This window comes from Pavona decussata, unplaced genomic scaffold (genome assembly GCF_977016875.1).
Source record: "Pavona decussata unplaced genomic scaffold, jaPavDecu1.1 SCAFFOLD_40, whole genome shotgun sequence".
Classification (NCBI taxonomy): Eukaryota; Metazoa; Cnidaria; class Anthozoa; order Scleractinia; family Agariciidae; genus Pavona; species Pavona decussata.
Window position 1 is genome coordinate 1,231,253 of NW_028145462.1, and position 21,006 is coordinate 1,252,258.

The 21,006-nt window shown below is 42.2% G+C and overlaps 1 long non-coding RNA gene and 3 pseudogenes across 3 annotated transcripts in view; 2 read left to right on the forward strand and 2 right to left on the reverse strand.

The window, feature by feature from the left end:
• The window catches only part of LOC146483080 (uncharacterized), a 286,359-nt gene that overhangs the window by 231,609 nt on the left and 33,744 nt on the right, over positions 1-21,006 (reverse strand). The gene's annotated exons all lie outside the window — the stretch shown is intronic.
• Positions 140-3,042, forward strand: LOC146483091 (uncharacterized; annotated as a pseudogene). Its single transcript, XR_014863894.1, has 7 exons — positions 140-146; positions 456-730; positions 937-1,134; positions 1,403-1,591; positions 1,959-2,207; positions 2,501-2,615; positions 2,856-3,042. The product of XR_014863894.1 is annotated as an uncharacterized LOC146483091 (transcript).
• On the reverse strand, positions 3,655-5,617 carry LOC146483092 (large ribosomal subunit protein mL43-like; annotated as a pseudogene). Its single transcript, XR_014863952.1, has 3 exons — positions 5,508-5,617; positions 5,320-5,423; positions 3,655-3,931 (listed from the first exon to the last, which is right to left on the reverse strand). The product of XR_014863952.1 is annotated as a large ribosomal subunit protein mL43-like (transcript).
• Positions 15,047-20,697, forward strand: LOC146483093 (uncharacterized; annotated as a pseudogene).

Consider the following 21,006-nt stretch of genomic DNA (forward strand, 5'->3'; position numbering starts at 1 on the left):
TTTTGTTTTAGCACCTAAGATAGTGTGTGAATTAAATCACTGATTAAATTCAAATAAATTAGCAACAATGTAAAAATTATAGTTCTCAGGAAACTTATCAGTGTCACATGTACTACGTTACAATACACTCCATTAGTGAATGTCGGGTATTAGATGCGTCTCAGATCTCAGTAAAATAGGGGAAAGAAACTACAGTCTTGAATCTTGAATTGTTATAGTCTGAAATGTCAGCTGTCTCCTCCCCATAACCCCCTGTGGGTTAGGGAGAAGAGACGGCTGACATTTCAGACTAGAATTCGTTTCGAACAATTGGCTCACCCCTCACCCCTCACCCCTCACCCCCCACCCCTCACCCCTCACCACCCACCCCCCACCCCCCACCCCTCACCCCTCACCCCTCACCCCCCACCCCTCACCCCCCACCCCTCACCCCCCACCCCTCACCCCCGGAATAGACCTGCCGTGCAAGACAGACAACCCCGCTTTGGAGGCTAGGCAGGTTGGGACGAAGGCAGTAATTACTTCAACGTGCAGCAACCCAAAATGTTCCCAGCAAGTGCAGACTTGGCATAGTCAGCCAGATATGCCAAACTCCTGTATTGCAGCTGGCAATTTCCTGTTGTGTATAGCCATATTGCTAGCTGGTGGCTCTGTGACAAAAGTGTCACACATTTTTGCACACATGGGCCTTGGTTGTGTGTCCCTTAACACCTTCTTCAAGTACCAAAGGGTAAGCTACTTAATACATTCAGGGCACCAGGGGTTAAAGGGGTTTTTACATGAAGTAAAACATCTTTTTTTATTCCCCAAAACATAATGTAGTAGTAATTATGAAATGTGTGCTACAACTTGGTGACAACAAAACAATCTTCAATATTAATTTTAAATTAATGTCTAATTGTCAGTGTGTAATGCTTTGTCTTAAAATCCTTTCAGAGCAAACTATTCCCAACCATCTCTATCTATTGGCAAAAATACCAGGCTAAATTGCTGGAGAAGGTGAAGGCCCTTAAAGAGGGTGTCATCATAGCAGGAGATGGACGACACGACAGCATGGGACACAGCGCAAAGTTTGGGGCCTACACCATCTTCTGCTGCTCTTTGCTCATGATCATTCACTTTGCTCTTATCCAGGTATGTATAGGAATGTAGAGAGCTTGAGTGTTTTACTTACTGTTTTCTTTACAGGACATCATTCACTGGAATTTAATATTTATGGAGGGTCATACATCCTGATTCCTATAACTTGAACCAAAAATCAAATTCCTCTGTTTTTACTGTTGAAACTCCTGGTTAATGCCAAATTGATTTTAACTTTTCTTGGGAATGCTTGGAGAAATTAGTGCATTCAGGTGAAGGTAAAATTTTTGGTGTAATCCTTAGTTTCTTTATTCTTTTTCAGAGAAACCAAGCTGGAAGTAGCCCAGCCATGGAATTTATGGGTTCCGAACAAAGTATCCAGTATCTTCTGGGCTATGGCATTTTAATACAGACCTTCATTTCAGACCGCCATATCAAAATTGCCTCTCACTTGAAAACTGTGCTGAAGAACAATTTGTTCACTACTTTGATGTATGGCATTTAAAGAAGAGTAAGTATGTGGACACTATGGATGAAGATACCATTTACGTAATAAGTACAGTATGGACTACAAATATGACCACTCAAGTTAACCTGTTAAATGATTGTGTTTGTGATGTCAGCCTAACATCATTATATCACCAATTCAATGCGGTTGGATCAAAACAAATGGCAAACAAAACATACAATGCAGTGAGGTATTCTGTGGTTTATAACAATAGTAGCCACATACAGTGTAAACAAAATGCATTGCTTTCCTTTTTCATGGGTCAATTGGGGGGGGGGGGGTGGGGGGATCAAGTGTAAAATTATAATAACTAATACAAAATGTGATTACATGTAGAATTCTAAGATAAAACATTTGTTCTCTTGTTTAGAAATAAGGAAAGTTCTAAGTAAGTTGTCAAAGGAATCAGGATGTGAGGCTCTGGCAGACTGGATAAAGCCATGTGAAAATCATCTATACTGGAGCGCCACATCTACATTCAGTGGAAATGGCAAAGTCATATGGGCAAAGTTTAAGTCCTTTTTAAGCCACATTGTCAACAAGCATTCCTCCCTTGCTGATCCAGTTTTCAATAAGTGTGGGCATGGTGATATACAGCCAAGGAAGTGGCTCCAAGCAGGTAAATACACCTAAAAATAATTGAAACAAAATTGTGTTGTAATAAACCCCCCTCTACATCTGTAATACTTATTTTGTAGGCTATATCATGTGAAGAGGACAATTGGGCACTATTTGCTTCTTTATAGAAACTGGTTAATCTAAGCCTTTGCAAGACAAAATTTGTCTTGAGTTATTTGTCAAAATAACTCAGTTTGACAAGCCTTTATTTCTGTTCCCCCCCCCCCCCCCCCACCTCCTCTTGAGCTCACAGTCACATTGGCCACATTACCACATTTTGTTGATATTTTTAAGGTTCCATTGCCTACGAAAAACTGTGTACAGCTCTAACCACCAACAGTTTAATGAAGGGCATTAAACAAGCTTCTCCATTTGCACAAACCAGCTGTCTGGAGGGATTTTATTGCAGGTAAATATGAACACCAATAATTTGTTATGATCTGCAGTTAATTTGTGTTACTGCTACCTGCTGTTTCCAATTACCTTTATCAAGTGGGATTGTTAATAAAATATTTAAGTGGATATTAGTGTTCTTAAGACTTCTGTCTGGGATTGTCTGAGTTTGCATTGTTCTGGAAAACACTTGTTAACAACCAATCTGCCCAAAAGCATGGCCTCTATAGAAATGCTGATGTTGGTTATTTTTCCTTTATAGGCATATCCTTGCTGCAGTGCATTTCAACTTTAACCTTCAAAGGGATGTGAAATGCAAAGAAAGTGATGGATCAGAAAGAGTACGAGTATATTACCCGAAATTCAAAAATGGAGAAGCAACAGTTCATGACATAAAAATGACTCCAAATTTTGGTAATTATAATTTTTTCCAATTGAGTTGATGTTGAATCCCTTTAAAGTGCCCTTAACCCCAAAAAATTTTTCGCTTAAATAAATCTTTGCACCTGTTCGAAACGCATTGAGCCTTTTTGCGCCTTTTTTCAACTAAATCTTGACTTTTTATTAGCTGTAAAAATTACAAAATCTAGCCATCATCTGTCCCATGACCAAGCTGGTAAGGGGCATGGGTCTATTCCTTACATGACGTCACAAACTGCTTTGCATGCATTTTCACAAAGACTTAATACGATGCAAATCAGTTTGTGACGTCAAGTAAGGAATAGACCCATGCCTCTCACTAGCTCGGTCATGGGACAGATGATGGCTAGATTTCGTAACATTTCATTCATATGCAAACAAAACTAATATTTATGTGAAAAGCTTTGCCCTTAGCCTCACTTCCATGATGAGGTCCATTTAGCAACTCAGAAATGGCCCATTGAACTGCATAAGCTGCCCACTTTACAGTTTTTGTTGCCAACATCTTTCCCAACTTGAACAACCCTCTCAAAACATTAGCTTTTTACAAGGTAATAAGTGGAAAAGAGTTCCAAGTAGAGGACAAAAAAAGGTGCCACTATCACCTTGTTGAACAAGCCCAAACTTGGTAATTTCTCGCCAATGTCTGCAATGTTGACTACATGCATTTACACAGAGTCAACTGCTTGATTGTCTTTAAGCCATAGCTCCATTGACAGTTGACCATCTCAGTGATGGTGGTTTGTTTAGGAATGGTGTCCACGTTTCTTGTATGGAAGGATTCTCTGTGTGCCAAAAATAGTCTTATCCTTTGTACTTTTACTCCCGATTCATGTCTGAGTCTCTCAACCCACTCTTCAATCTCCTCTGGAGTTTTGTTCTTCACTTCTACTATTTTACTGTTGCCATTCACTAAAACACAAAAGTAGATAAATACAAAAGAATTTGGAAGTGGTATACTTGAACTACAAGCCATTGCAGTAATGTCTGTATCTTAAAGGGGAAGTATCATGGGGTTTTTGGTATCTTTTGTTAAAATGATGAAATAAGATCTTCAATCAGCTGCCAAATAATTCTAGAATGACAAGAGAAAGGATATCAACTCAATTCTTTAAAAGAACAACTTGTTATCTGTTCTAGCACATTTTGGAAACAAAAATACAAGAACTTGAAAAAAATTAGCCTAACATTTTTCAAGTTTCAATCCATACCAGCCTACTCTGTCTCTGGCCAAGGGCACTTATCGACAGTTTTATTACACTGTCATGTGGTGATAAAAATTATTACTTGGCAAATTATTTCTTTGTTTCTGCTAACAGACAAACATTTTTGGGTTCTGAAATGACAGCAAATTTGCATGATACATCCCCTTTAAGCAGCATTCTTCCATCCCCAGTTCAAATTTATGTATTTCAAGTATTTCTCCTCAATCTCTTCACCTCTTGGTATGGCATAAGCAAAAGTCAAGCGGTCTCAATCTGCCTTAATGGTTTTTATTCTACTCCAATTGATCAGCAGGACTAAGATGAGTAAAATACACAACCACACTTGATTTCATATGCATTTTTGTTGTGTATTTGCACTCAGTTGAAAAAAGTTGTCCTGTGCAAACTTTCAATAATTGTAAACAATGCATGGCATGCGCATATTTTGTATCTTTTTCTTTGTCTGCAAGCAAAATGCAAATTTTAAGCCCTAAAAACTGCACATACTTTTATCTTCTAACAACATGAAGATAAATAAGCTGATAATTCGGTCAAATGCTTGCCAGAAAGATGTTGGTTCTTATCCTTTGCGGTTTAAATTTTTTAACTGACAACACTTTTATAATTAAGTGTAGACCACAAGGGTGAGACATCTGTACTACTAGGGGGGAGGAGGCATGATGCAGTGGTGAAAGCACTCGCCTCCCACCAACGTGGCCCAGGTTCGATTCCCAGACTCAGTGTCATATGTGGGTTGAGTTTGTTGTTGGTTCTCGTCCTTTCTCCAAGAGATTTTTCTCCAGGTACTCCGGTTTTCCCCTCTCCTCAAAAACCAACATTTCTAAATACCAATTCGATCTGGAAAGTGTCTCCAATTAGTGCTCTGCGCTGAATACATTGACACTTATAAAACGTGATTTTTTTTTATTTTATGCAGAAAAAAAAGCACAATCAAGGGGTTAATATGCAAAATGAGTGATCATAGAAAATTCTCCTAATCCCTTCAATAGGTGTAAGAGAGTAAGGTCATTTTTAACACCACTTGAAGACAGTATTTAAGCTTAATTAGACATCCATTAAGCTTAAGTAACTTACGAAAATTTGCAACGATCCTGGGATGTTTCCCATTTCGTTCTCTGACGTAAATTGTAACTTCAGGATTGTTCTTTGCAAACTCCACGATCTCCTTGACAATGTACGTATTCCCTGAGAGAAACACACGAGGTGATGCCGGTCAAAAGAGCTTCGCGAAAAGACAAAATCCTTTTCAACAGTTAATGCATTACCTTATTCCTCTGCTGCTTCCTCCGCGTTTACAGTAATTAAAAACTAGCCGCTGTAACGGGCGAACAAAGCGACCGAATACTCTGTTAGGGATTCCAACCTGCGCCATATTGAAATTTAGAAATTAGTTCCCAGATCCTTTTGAACTACGTTCTTCATGTGAGAGGCTTAGAGGTGACAACAGACAGGCACCCCAGGAGGACCCCCAGGAGATTTGCTTTGTGGCCACAGCCCTCCTTTGGCGAACTCGTGTATGTATACTTACAATAAAATAAATTCTCCTTAATAAGACTCCTGCGAATATAAATCCACAGACGAGACAAAAAAATATGTTACCGCAACTTGCAAATATCAATCGCAAAAATAGCACTGAATCTAGAAAATTAATTTATATTTATACATTACCTAGGCAAAGGTAGTTACAGCTTGCATGTAACACAGGCGGTAGGTTTCCTTGGTTTAATTCCTGAATGAAAGCTGATATTAACTCAGTCGACGATCTTCAACGCAGCTTTCATATTTCCGACGATACCAGATGAATGGGAACAGCATTTCGTCACCTGGACTGGCATTTATATAACTCGGTAGAGGTCTTTGTCCAAGGAAACAATGCAACGACATACACCACGCCCAAACCGCTACCTTTAGGATCAGTTCCAGTCATGGGCTCGAGCCCCCATCAAACATGTCTGTTTTTTACTTTACTCATATCACATTTTTTTTCTTTCTTTCATAGGAATAATGGAGGAAGAGAACTTGACGAATATTTTCTTCAAATGACGCCCGTAAAATGAAATGTCCCATGGCTCTCCCCAAGATTAGGACAGCTCTTTCAGTTTAAAGAGCCTGTTCACAGTTTAAATTCAGCTTTGCACTGACAAGATATCAAAGATGTTGTATATCAACCATTTTAGGGGCTGGCCACAGGATGAACTAGCCATGGAGGAAAACTGGATATGCTATTAATTTTAGTATTACACAGGCCCGTAGCAAGGCTAAAATAACTAGGGGGGCTGAGCAAAATGGTTAAACAAAACTACCCCCCCCCCCCCAAAAAAAAAAAATAATAATTATTATAATTATAAAAAAACCAGACAGATTAGGGAGTTTAAGATGCAACGAGAACATAAAAAAGCAGTAGATTTAGTAAGCAAATCAATAACTTTGCACCTGCGTCACACTTTTTGGTACATTGCTTTGCCGTTTTGTTTTTTTTTTAACGCGGACTACCACGTGAAATTTCCTAATTTCACGTCTGAAGGAGAATGCAAACAAACGAAGACAAATTTTTCTTTCTCTTTTTAAATTTGGAATCGGGCATTGAGAATGCGACTGCGGGAAAATTTTGCTCTTGAGAGGACATAATTGTGTGGCTTTCGACAACGCGCGAATACTAAATTGCTATAAACTAAGGGCATTTATATTGCTATCAATGAGCGGATGTCTTAAAAAAACAAGTAGTTTATTTCAACAGCTTTCACGGTTTGCGATTGGTTGATTTCAATCCATTTTGCCTTTATTTCCGATTCACAAGGTAGGACTGCCTTCGTTGCCGTTGTATATAACTGAAGACAAACTGTTAGCGAAGGAAACTGACAGGTAGTAGACAAATTATTGAAGGTTGTGAAAAGGCACTTGCAGCATCAGAGTTCAAGACTGATTGATCAGTGCACATTAATCTGTTTTTATTATCATTTTTTTGGCAAATTGTTTTTTAACGTCCAAAATTCTGGGGGGGCTCAAGCCCCCCCCCCCCCCCCCTTGCCCCTCCCCCTGCTACGGGCCTGCAGTAAGGAAGCGAGAAAGAACTAAAACGTTAAACCCTTAATTGATTTTAAAGCTCCTGACACATTAAAGTTTTCGAAAATTGTTAGGTTGCTCTTAAGGGGGAGTTACACCTGAATGCCATTTTTCCACCACTTGACGTGGCTTTAATGGAAATATCTCGTTCGAGTTTCAAGCAATCCAAAAACTCTATCATCATATCGTGAATCTGTGTTGTGGAGTATTTTGTGAATTTTTAGGTATATTTGTGAGGAGGAGTTTTTCTAGAAAGAGAAGTAAGAAATATTAAAGATTTAGTGAAGTTTTAAAATTGGAATTTGTAGTTAATAATTAATAGATGGATACCAAGTTAGTCCACTGGCAACCTGGGGTGCTCTTGCGTGGGTATCATTATGTCTATTAATGTTCCAAAAATCATTTTCTTTCCTCTATCCCTTCTTAAAACCACTTCAAATTTCATTCAAATTTAGGTGTATTGCCCCCTTAACATGCTGATCATAGTTTCATAAGAAAATGAGTCACCTAACTCGTTTTTGTGTTACAACCACTTAAAGCTTGAATTAGGGGTGTCTTTAACTGGTTATACTGTTGCTATCAGGGTGACCTATTATGTCGAGAAAACGACCATAACTTGTTCACCAATGATTAGGCATTTGTTTCATTCCATTATTGTTGTATCAACTGATAAAGAGTGGCAGTATTGATCCGTTAAAATATAAATGTTGGAAATCAATGCCAGCCACCTTAAAAGTCACCTCGGGTTGGTCTTTGCCATTACTGATTAAGTCATTCTAATATTGGACTGATATCAAGCCTCTAAAATATACGGCACACAATTAGCACTGGCACCGGTTGTTTATTGTTCTATTTTATTATCTACTCATAGAGGAGGACTGCTACGAGCCATGTGCAAATGTTTCAAAGAAGACGAGATCAGGTTTGAGCATCACTTCAACGATTATAACAAAAACAACGCAGGCTACCTCGAGCACGTCAAGCGCTTTGAAGACGAGGCTGTTACCTGTGATACACCCATCTTACAACACTTCATCGCCGTTTTGTGCGCGTTTCAGCGGCACACATAGGAAGAACATGGCAATTTTTCAAGCCTAAACTGTAAACAGGCTCTTTCATGGTTTCTGGTACCATTTTGACTGAGAAGGGGCACAGCCCATTTGCCTCAAAGTAGTTTATCACATACTCAAATAGCGCCACCATAAAGTCAGATCAACCGCTGTATTTAATTGAATACTGAAACTTTAGCTTTAGCGTGACTTTTGGGTAACATTTGCTGCATGCATATGAGTTTATAAACTGTTGGCACTGTATTACTATCACAATAATGAAGGTTTTCCTTTACTGCGCGCTATGGTTGGTTCGCCAAACTCGCGCCATTTTCTCAACCAATGAGAAGCAAAATCAAAACCAATCGTGACTTGTTCGTGCGTGTTCTCTCGCGCGCGCTACATGGTGCCGGCTACATGTATTTGCTTAAACTTCTGATTGGTTCCTTTCGCTGTTTGCTGCGCTCTGTGATTGGTTAGCAAAACTCGTGTCACTCTCTCAACCAATGAGAAGCAAACCCCAAACCACTCGTGACTTGTTCGTGCGTGTTTTCCCGCGCTTGGTGCCGCCCGCGCTACATGTATTTGCTTTGCATTCTGACTGGTTCAGGTTACGTGATTTACGTCTTCAAAAGGGTAAGCATACTCACTGTCTGTTTGTATCAGATACAGATTTAGGAAAATAAAGCAAATGAAAAGATAGACATATCTGTATTTATGCTATTTGCGTTAAAAGGAAATTTTGATGGAGACCTTCATGTTGAAAAAGTCAGGATTTTTATTTGGCATACTATTTGTTATACTAGCTACAAGGCGTATTTCTTTTTCCCATTCTCGTTAATAACACAGATATGCTGTTGAGAAAAGAACCAAAAACTTGTATTAAAATTACGTTAAATCAGGCCAGTACCTTACTGTTTGTGGTTTTAGTACTATCACTGCATGCATACCACACAAACATTAAGGAAATTGAGGAACCAGGTCAATCGACGGTGCCGAGGTAAAATGTCCTTCAAAGTGATTTTAAGCAGCTCGGAAAATAGCACCAAGGACAAAGTCATCTAAAACGTGATTCTCATTTTCTTTAAACTAATTTGTAATAATTTACCGGTATTATGTCCACTCACTTTTTTAAAAAATTGCCTAATGTGGCTTAACTATACAATTGCTAGAAGCTCCAAGACAGTGTTCAAGTTACGGTCATGCATTCAAGTTTTGCATGGCAGGTGTACTTCAGGGGTGAGGTTAGGTGAAAAGTGATGGGGGGAGGGTAGGGTGGGGGATGAAGGGTGGGGGGTATGGTAGACGCTCAATGACAGCCTGCAAGTAAGTTACTGTCATACATGTATTCAAGTTTTGCATGGTAGGTGTACATGTACTTAGGGATGGGGTGAGGTGAAAAGTGAGGGGTGGAGGGGGTGGGGGGTAAGCATGAACTCAAAGGCAGCTTTCAAGTTACTGTGGTATGTATGTTACATGACTGGCATATCTCAAGGGTGGGGAGGGGAGTGGTGAGGGCAGGGGTGCAGAACAGATAGACGAACTTGAATTTGCCTAAACATCCAAGGGATGAATATTATTAGCCAAGGCCAATGGCCAACATTCTTTGCAAAAAGGTTCAACACTTATTGAAATATTCATTATAATCCTGCAAAATAAATAAAATATAAATTAAATTATGACGATGAAAACAATAAAAAATATTTAACTCTCAAGATATTAAATTTCACTTTTTAAATATGAACAAAACACATCAAGTCAATGTCATTAAAGTTGATCTCACCAAGGCATAGCCAACAACAAATTTATCAGGAATCTCAAAACCAATGTCTAAAAAATAAGAGGAAAACAAAATTCCTGTCCTTTAATCTCTCCAAACACATTTTATCAGCAACTCCAAGCAACTAAGCATTTTGAAATTACTCAATCCCCAGCTTCACTGACCCAATTTTAGCTTAAGAGTAATCAACTCCTTCACTATTTCGTTGGATATCTCCGGTGTTTGTTGTACGCGCACGTCGATTTTGTGGATCTTGTGTCTTATAGGGGGCCTCGATCGATGGTAAGGGTCGATATGTCGGTCGACACACGGTCGACTCACGGTCGATATCTCGGTCGATGTATCCACCGAGTATCGGTCGAGTATCGGGCGAGTGTCGGTCGAGCATCGGCCGCTATATAGGCGACGTATCGACCGATCATTGGATCATCTTCGGTCGAGAAATCGACCGACAGTCGGTTGCGATAGCATCGCCAGAGTGTCGGCAATTTATCGGTGAACCGTCGGTCAAGTATCGGTAAAGTATCGGTCGATGCATCGGCCAATACTCGGTCGACACGAAAAAGGAACGAGGATTTTACTTTGTTTTAAACCCGTTAAACCGGGACACTACAGTGTAATACGCTGGCATATTTTTGCGCTTTCTCTTGACCTAACGTGGTAAAATGATGCAATGGTGGAAGAATCAAATGAGATAACGACAGACTATCGACCGACTATCGGTCGTTATTGATATGACTGTTGCGATGATTTCAACAAAATTTATTCGTTTCTCGTTTGATAAACTCGCTCGTACTCACAAGATCGCTCGCTCTTTTTCTCCTCGTGTTCTAGTGCCAAAACCGGTCCTGACCGGTTCGGCTTACGTCACACACGCACCACAGGAACCCCATTTCGGGTCCGACATTGCGGTGCGCGATGTACATGAATGTCGATCGAGATAAGGAAGAAGTGTCGAAAAAACATATCGATGGAATATCGACCGATATATCGGCCGATACTATCGACCGATATATCGGCCGATACTATCGGCCGGTAAGCGGTGAAATATAGATAGAAATACACCGACACTTCACCGACACATCACCGATACTTCACCGATATTTCACCGAGTCATCCCCAATTATCGACCGAGTGTCGACCGAGTAGCGACCGAGGCTCGACCGAGATATCGACCGTCAGTCGACCGTGAGTCGACCGACATATCGACCGTTACCATCGACCGAGGCCCCCTATAAGACACATGATCCGATTTTGTAATATGCAATGATTATCAGGGGAAAAACGAAATGGGGACTGAAGCCGATCACATCAAGCAAAGCTGTTGGGCCGAAGCAGAAGCGGTTGAAGAGGGTAAAATTATCAGCGCTACGGAATTATCGGGGAACCACCGTAACCGCATGTATTGTCTCAGTCAAAACGAAAATTCTTGCTGCTCTTCAGTCAAAAAGCCGACGAATAAATCTATTCGAGCGAAATATTGTTGAGAATAGCGAAGTTTCGAAATTGCTTATCGAAAGTTCGGGTGAAAATTCGCTCTTGAATGAACGTCCCAAATTGTTAATGCTGCAAATAGGACACAAGTATCCGTTTGACGCTTGAAAGAAAACGTTTAAAAAGAGCTGACTCCGTTTAACGCTTTGGAAATTACCGTAATAGTCGTAATACAGTGAGTCTTTGTGAAAACGCTACAAGCAAAAGCGGCGGCTTCCCCTTTACTAGTTATCTTATAGCGACAGGCGACGTAAGAAAAGACAGGGCTTGAACAATCGTTCTCAAACTCATTAATAATTCATGCAGTCAAAAGCCAATAAATGACCTCCATTTCGGTCAGGTGGATGAATCTTGATACCCCAATGAAACACCAGATGAAACACCACCAGGTTTTCATCTGAGATGAAACATGTTTTTCATCTGAGATCAAACATTTGCATTTTAATGAGATTAATTTCTTATTGTTTCATTTGAGAAGACATGTCAAAAACTCGGGCTTCGTGCTTTATCACGGGTTCCAAATACCTCGAAACAGATGAAAGCACTCGGCCTGCGGCCTCGTGCTTTCATCTGTTTCTCAGTATTTGGAACCCGTGATAAAGCACTCGCCCTCGTTTTTGACATATTACATGAAACCGATGATCGAAAAATCAATCGATCAATCGATGACAATCGTTGCCTTGTTAGTTAATTGGCATCGATTGGCATCGGCCAATCGATGACCAATCGATAATCACGCAAAAGTGGTCGCAACTCATCGATTGCCATCGATTGGTGTTAAAAAAATTTCGGTATTCAACACCTTCCAGCATGTATGTATACGCGCTCGCAGTACGCACAAATGTTTCAGATTTGAATTCGTTCACTGGATTGTTTGTATGCAGATGCGACTGGAGACGAGTGAGTTCTGAATGGTGGGTGATGTAATTATACTGAACTGTAATAAAATAAACCAGAATAAACGTGAATAGGCTTCGGTAATCATTTTATTACTTCTTTGTCCCAACAAAGGTGCATAAAGTGAACAGGGTAAAAAATGAATAAAGTTTACTGCATGCAGGCTTAAATGGGTGAGCCGTATAGTAAAAGCTAACTTAGAGCTGCGCGAGAAAAAGCCAACAACACAACATGTACAACCTCTGTCCGAAACACAGTTACCACCGGTCACAAGAGGACTATAGGCCACAGTTTGGACTCAGATTTTTTTTGTAAATCTTGACTGAAAATAAAACGCATCAAAAATGAGAACCAATCGATGACAATCGATGTCAATTAACTGATCGATTGGCGTTGATAATCGATAAAAATTGATAATCGATGAAATCGATAATCACAGAGAAAACCCGTGCATCGATTGTTCATCACTTATCAATATCAATCGATTAAGGTTACTTCCATGTTTCGCGAGTGCCTTCAGGAAAATCTAGCGTGCGCGCGCTGCTTTCGATAAAACCACGGAAAACTATATATCACTGTAAAGCTGATAAATTGAAGTTTGCGAAAATATCAATGTTTTTTTATTTTGTTGGATACATAAGCGCTCAGAGGCCTGCAAACTCATTACTAGCGACGTTTACCTAACTGGATTACCCACTCTCACGTAAAGGCGCAAAACCAAACAGACTGCACAATATCAATCAGGAGATAATAGGCTAACAAAGTGTGTCAGGCTTTTTCTTTATTCCTATTGGTTTGTGAGAAAACCCATCCTAAAGATGGACAATGGAAAATTTTTGTAGTCGCGTCAGATGTTAACACGTCACGGGAAAAATATTTTGAATTTCGTAAAAGCCTGACACACTTTGATGCATTAATATCTGATGACCATTTTGGCCAAATTTCGTTGAAATCTGGCAAATCTACATACCCTATTAATTCATTTGAAGATGGGGAATTCGCGCAAAAACAAAACCCGTGTTTTCGGCCGTGAAACATTTTCAGAGTTTTCCCACCTCATTAAAAAAATACTTGTCAACGCGCTCACGCCGCCGGCCAATCAAACACAAAGAAGCATTCCCTGGGGAGTTTTGTAGCTAAAAAAGAAACAATCGAAATTCCCCGCGGAAGCATTTAGTGTTACTGTAATATTGTAAAGCGATTTCTGTATGGGAAAAGTTAAGTCTGGCGCGAGAAAGCGACCGGCGAAACCAAAACAAAGAAGAAAACGGCAGATAGATGCAGAACATGAAACTGGCAGCCCCAGCGGAGTTGACAAGAGACACGCACTTCTCACCGCTATTAGTACACGAGGCTGCGCGCTAAAGTTCGCTGCTTATTTTCAGCCGGTCAACAACGGCGAAAGTGGCTGAATTGTTGCCGGCATCTTCGATTTCGGACTCCGAACTGATGTTTGACCCTCCATTATCCGATTTCTTGTCCTCGAATTTCTCTGCTGCCGAGGCAGTTAATTTTTATCCGGCTTGCCCCGATGTCTTTCGACGAGGATGGGTTTGAAAGAAAATCTGACTGGTTGTACAAAGAACCTTTGTCGCTCTCCGCCAGCTGAAGTTTTTAGGCTTCGTCAAATGATTTTTTGACCTTCTTTGGCCCCGTTTTTTTCTTAACTTTCACCCAAGGCGACTTTTCTAGTTTCGCTTTCTTCACAACAGCCTTTTACGCAATGCTTGAATCCAAAATGGAACGCTGTTTTACAGTACAATTTTACATACAACGCCGTGACATGCGATGAACACGATGGCAAAATATGCAAATTTGCCGGATATTCGAGATCGCGGGTAAATTTTGCCGCGTAATATGTCAACACGATCCCGCATAAATTGGATTATGACACCTTCACTTGCTCACCGCTTTTCCTACGAAAACTTTGTTTTTCAGATAGCTCGCGTTCTTTTTGAGATTTCTAACGGCCGTTTTCACAAAACTTTGCATCCCTTTCTTGTTTCAACAATATCTAAAAAATTTATTTGAGAAAAATTCGACCTTCCTTCCCAATAAGTAACCTTAATTGGCATCGATTGTCATTGATTCATCGATTGTTCAAGCCCTGGAAAAGATCAAGACATAGGACATGATTCTTAGCGTTATTTTTCAATTGCTTTTTTGTTTTGCTTCCGCTTGCCGAGACTTGAAAGTTTTACGCACCCGAACACAAGTGATCTGATAACGTCCAGCCGCAAATAAAAAATGGTAGCTCATGATTCACGGACTCGCGAATAGGCCATTTTCATGATGGCGAGCGTCATTTGACTACAACTACTAGAATTCATTTTGTTTTCCTTTTCAAATTCAAATTTTGTAAACCCAGTGGACAGCAAAGAAGAATAGCTCTAATTAGCATGAAAGAACAAAAAACGGAAGTATTCTGATAGTTGTAGTCAAATGACGCCATAGTGACAGGTCACCCCATGTAACGGAATCCGGAATCCGGAATCCAGAGAAATTTTCATGTTGTGTCGGAAACAGGATAATAGCATAGATATCAAATAGCGATTGTGAAATGTTTGTCTGGAAATTTTGTTATTCTTATGTCTGGAAGATTCGTATCTAGCCAATCAGCGTTCTTTTTAACTAAGGTGTCCCGCAAAGATAAGGAACAATAGTCTGTGATTTATTTAGCTTTCAGTCGAAGTAATCTTTTATATCAGTCGAGTCGAGGAGTTGTTACAGTTGTGAAACCTAGCGAGAATAGAAGAGGAGAAGAATAAAAATCTAGTGAAGACGAGACAGTGTGGGCTATCCTTACTAATTCCCCACATTAGTGGCACCTCCGACGGGAACTGCAGTGATTTGGACAACCTGTTAGTCAATGGAAGCTAAACTGGAGGCAGAACTTCAGCTTCTAAAGCTTACACGAGGAAGGACGAAATCTGTCGTGGAGAAGGGAAATATCGAGAAGATCACTCGACATAAAGAAACTCTGGGAAAGATTGTGGCATCTATAGAAGACTTGAAGCTAGACATCGAGAAAGGTAAGCTTGAAGCGGGGAAAAGCATTGACGAAGTTGATGAATGGGGAAAAATTATCGAGCAAACGATTGATGATGTAGATAAAGAAGTAGAAGATTTAAATCGTCATCTCGAAGAAGCTGGGGCAAAAGCAATAAACAAAAAACGGGAAGAGGAAGAAGCTCTTCTAGCCAAAAGGAGGGAGGATGAACTGAACTTTGAAAAACTTAAACTTGAGCAAAAATCAAAAATGCAGTCGCCCGATCAGCCCGCCGGAAAACCCCTAAGTAAGGGAAATGTCAAAATGCCAAAGCTGGTAATTACGAAATATGACGGCACCTACGAAAAGTGGCTTTCCTTTTGGAACAAGTTCAAAGCGGAAATCGATGCAGCCGATATTCCCCCGGTTACTAAATTTGCTCATCTCAAAGAATTACTGGAAAGTGATGTTTGTGAATCAATCGATGGCCTCCCATTTAGTCCTGAAGGTTATGAACGTGCTAAAAATATCTTGAAGTCCAATTACGGCAAGACAAGCGAGATTGTGAGAGCGTATATTGATAACATCAATGGTTTACCTGTGGTAACTGGATGCATCCCTAATGAAATTCATAAATTTTGTCAGACTTTGAACTACAATGTTCAATCATTAGAGACTCTAGGTAAACTTTCTGGGTGTTTATTTATGGTGCGTGGCGTCCTAGACAAATTGCCAGACATAAAGGCAGACCTCGTGAGCGGAAAACCGGGATGGCAAGATTGGGGTTTCGGGGACCTTATGCAGGCTTTAGAAGAATGGAAAGCCATTCATCCGATGGAAACTTTGGGGGTAGAAAAGGTAAACGAAACGTCTCCGACTCCGCCGATTTATCACCCGCCGCGTCCGCCGCGTCCCCCACGTTTGCCTCGTGACAGAAGTTTCTACGCGCGACAGGGCGAACCCAACCCACGACACGCGTGTGTCTACTGCGATCGCGTGACACACAGATCTTGGGAGTGTGAGAACGTGACATCTCCAGCGGAGCGCCGTCGCATTCTACAAAACAAACGCTTGTGCTTCAACTGCACTGGGCCTCAACACAGCGCTTCACAATGCCGAAGCCGCGCATCTTGCGTACACTGCAAACAAAGGCACCACTCATCTATTTGCGACCGACCGTCGGCAACTGGACGCCAAAGAGCGAACAACGGCGGAGTGGCTCTAACTGCAACTCAAGAAGGAGAGAAAGTCTGCCATCCAATCGTACTTGTCAAGTTGAATGGCGTGACCTGTAGAGCCCTACTGGACACCGGTGCGACTGCGTCTTATGCTTCAGGATACATCTTGGATCGTCTAAACCTCGTACCAGCTCGCACTCTAACACGCCGTATACAAACTATCGTGGGCATAGTGACTAAGCGGACAGAAACTTACAATACGCAAGTGAGTGACACTAAAGGAAACAATGCAATTTCATTACGAGTAACTAGAGTAGACCGCGCTGAACTTTTGTCCGTGGAAAATCCTAACTATAAGGAAATGATCAGCAAATACCGCCATCTGGAAGGCGTTTTAATGGAAGACACCGACACTAAGAGCTTACTTCCGGTCCATGTTATTCTGGGCGCGAGTGACTACGCGAAGATAAAAACTCGAGAATCCCAACGCACCGGAGCTATCGGCGAGCCTGTGGCTGAGTACACTCTTTTTGGATGGACCATCATGTCACCAGGAACGGAGACAGACCTGGACAAGATGTTTCTAGCGCAGACGGCCTCGAATGACTATGAAGAGCTTTACCGGATGGACGTACTAGGACTCGAAGACAAACCTAATGGCGATCAGAGCGTTGTTTATGAAGAATTCCTTGAACAACTCAGCCGCAGCCCTGAGGGTTGGTATGAAACTGGCCTTCCCTGGAAAGGGGACCATCCTCCGTTGCCCTCTAACAAGTCTGGAAGCTTAAAGCGACTGGGGAGCCTAGTCCAACGACTTAAGAAGACAGGAAGGCTAGACGACTATGACGCTATCATACAAGAACAGCTTAATGAAGGAATTATTGAAGAAGCAGAGATGCCAGCAACTCAAAGAGAATTCTACATCCCGCACAAAGCAGTAGTGAGAGAGAGTGCAGAAACTACCAAGATGCGTATTGTCTACGATGCCTCAGCAAGAGCGTACGACTCAGCCCCTTCCCTAAACGACTGTCTGGAAGTTGGACCATCCCTGCAGAATCAACTATGGAAGGTACTCCTAAGGGGACGGTTTCATTCAGTGGCTATCGCTGGTGATATTCGCAAAGCATTTCTTCAAGTGCGTATCCGAGAGCAGGACCGAGATGCACTGCGGTTTCATTGGTTGGACAGCAAGGATCCTTTTCGTGTTCGCACGTACCGATTCACCAGAGCTCTGTTTGGTTTGGGACCCTCGCCGTTTCTGCTTGGCGGCGTAATTCAGCACCATCTGAACACTTGCAGACCTGCACACCCTGATCGCGTAGCAGAAATCGAGCGAGAACTGTACGTTGACGATCTCATTTCTGGTGGAGGTACTATCCAAGAAGCGAAACAAAAGAAAGCTACAGCAACTGAGATGTTCCACCAGGCCACCTTTCACTTACACAAGTGGCATTCAAACGTGACTGAACTAGAGCTCACTGAAGAAACTGAAACTGGGGATGACTTAAGCTACGCCAAGCAACAACTCGGAATCAAGCCGAGAGAATGTGGGCTGCTTGGTTTAAAGTGGAACAAACTGACGGACGAAGTTGGAGTTACAATTCCAGAGGAAGTTGCCCAACCGACAAAGAGAGGGATTCTGGGAAAAGTGGCGAGGATCTATGACCCCCTTGGTCTTATCGCTCCAATCACCCTGCAAGGAAAGCTTCTGTACGTGCATGGGACGCTCTGTTATCCACCCCCCTAGAACAGCAGTGGCAGAAGTGGGAACGTTCCTTGCCGCAACACGTAACTTGTCCACGAGCACTTACCAGCGTCCAAGAACCTATCGAGGACATTAAACTTCATGCTTTTGGAGACGCGAGCGGAAAGGGCGTGGCCGCTTCTGTGTACGCTGTGGTCAAACAGTCAAGCGCAATCAACCAAGGCCTGGTTACAGCAAAGGCAAGACTGGCCAAACAAGGGCTGACAATACCTCGCCGCGAACTGGTCTCCGGTCACATGGCTGTAAATCTTCTGACCAACGTTCAAGATGCACTTCAAGGATTCCCTGTGACTTCGCTGCATTGTTGGCTTGACAGCAGCGTTGCCTTACATTGGATACTAGGAGGAGGAGACTATAAGCAGTTTGTGGCCAACCGGGTACGAAAAATTAGAGAACACTCTGATGTTGTCTGGAGGCACGTACCTACTCAGGATAATCCTGCAGATCTTGCTAGCCGAGGTGGACTGGTAACTGAGGAGAACCAACTGTGGTGGAAGGGACCAGAGTGGCTAAGTGATCCTGCGAAATGGCCAGCCGACCTTGTGACCGCGCCCACCGCTGAATCTAACGCAGAGATGAAAGCTACAAAGGAGCTCTTTGCCATGGCCGTTAAAGCTGATGACGATCTAGACCATCTTCTGGCCAAGCACAACTACTGGAAGACTTTGCGAGTGTGCGCTTGGATTATGCGGTTTGCAAACAACGCTAGAGCGAAAAGAGCGACAAGAACAAAGGGACCCCTGACAACAGACGAAATTGAGAAGCAGAAACACTTTTGGTTGCTACGCGTACAGAGCCGGGGAATTGAAAGCATGGAGGAAGATCGCCTGTGCCTAAACTTACAGAAGAACAAAGATGGATTGCTTGAGTGCCGTGGGAGACTGCAAGGGGTCTATCCGATATACATCCCAGACGCCACAACGTTCGCAAACAAGTATGTCGAACACGTCCACAAAGCCACTCTTCACGGGGGAGTGGGGCTTACTATGGCTAAAGTGAGAGAAGAGTTCTGGATTCCCCGCCTGAGGCGCCTCGCGAAGAAAGTCATCAGGGAGTGTTATGGGTGCAAACGCTTCCAGGCTGTTGCTCTCGCAGCTCCACCCCCCGGTTTATTGCCTCTGGAGAGAACTGAGGGCTCAACTCCCTTTGAAATTGTTGGCGTAGATTTTGCTGGGCCGATTAAGTACCGCAAGTCCTCTCGTGTAGAAGGAAAAGGCTATCTGGTGCTCTACACGTGCAGTTTAACGAGAGCCTTGTACTTGGAGGTCCTGCCTAATCTGGAAACTACTACCTTTCTTTCAAGCTTGAAGCGTTTCATCGCTAGACGTGGACGACCTTTAAAGATCTTTTCAGACAATGGAAAAACGTTCGTAGGAGCGGCAAACCTACTGAAAGGAATCCAGAAAGATGAGCAAGTACAAGGCTACCTTGCATCGGAGAAGATTATCTGGAGGTTTAACCTAAGTCGAGCACCCTGGTGGGGTGGCCAGTTTGAGCGACTAGTGGGCCTCTTCAAACGTGCATTCTATAAAGTAATTGGTGGAGGAATGCTATCCTGGTCAGAGCTGTGCGAAGTCGTGCTGGATGTTGAAACTCAACTAAATCGCCGCCCCCTGTCCTATGTAGAAGATGACGTCCAGCTCCCTCTCCTCACCCCATCTTCTTTCCTATTCCAAAGATGTATTCGCCTCCCTGAACAAGAACCATGGCGAGAGGAGACAACTGACCTACGAAAGCGTGTCAAGTATTTGAGGTCTTGTAAGGACGCTGTGTGGAGACGCTGGTCTCGAGAGTACTTGGCGGCGCTCAGAGAGCGTCACAACTGCAATGGAAAAGGCAAGGCGAGGCCCTTAAAGCCTGGTGACGTCGTTCTCATTCGTTCAGAAGAAAAGAACCGAGGAAAGTGGCCATTAGGAGTGGTCGTTGAACTATTCAACGGCCGTGATGGAATTGTACGTGGAGTGAAGCTGCGCGCAGGGAAAACGTTTCTGGAGAGGCCGATTCAACACCTTTATCCCATGGAACTAGCATGCGATAGAGCGCCGGAGAGAGCTGAAGTCCTTACCCCCCTGAATGCTAAAGCGCCAGTCTTTCGTCCACGGAGAGAAGCTGCGGTTGCCGCAAACTTGCGTATTCGTGACGCTATAGAGAGTGAAGAACTTTAAAACTAAACGCAGGACAGAACTGTGCGGATGGACGGAGAATATAAAGTGATTTCAGCGAGCTTTGACATTCGTTACTTTGTTTTGTTTTGTTTCTGATTTCAATTAATTTAATTATTAATTAAGCTAGCCGTTTCCTCTGTTTACATGTGCTTCCGTTTGGAAGGCACATGGGGGGAGTGTGTCGGAAACAGGATAATAGCATAGATATCAAATAGCGATTGTGAAATGTTTGTCTGGAAATTTTGTTATTCTTATGTCTGGAAGATTCGTATCTAGCCAATCAGCGTTCTTTTTAACTAAGGTGTCCCGCAAAGATAAGGAACAATAGTCTGTGATTTATTTAGCTTTCAGTCGAAGTAATCTTGTATATCAGTCGAGTCG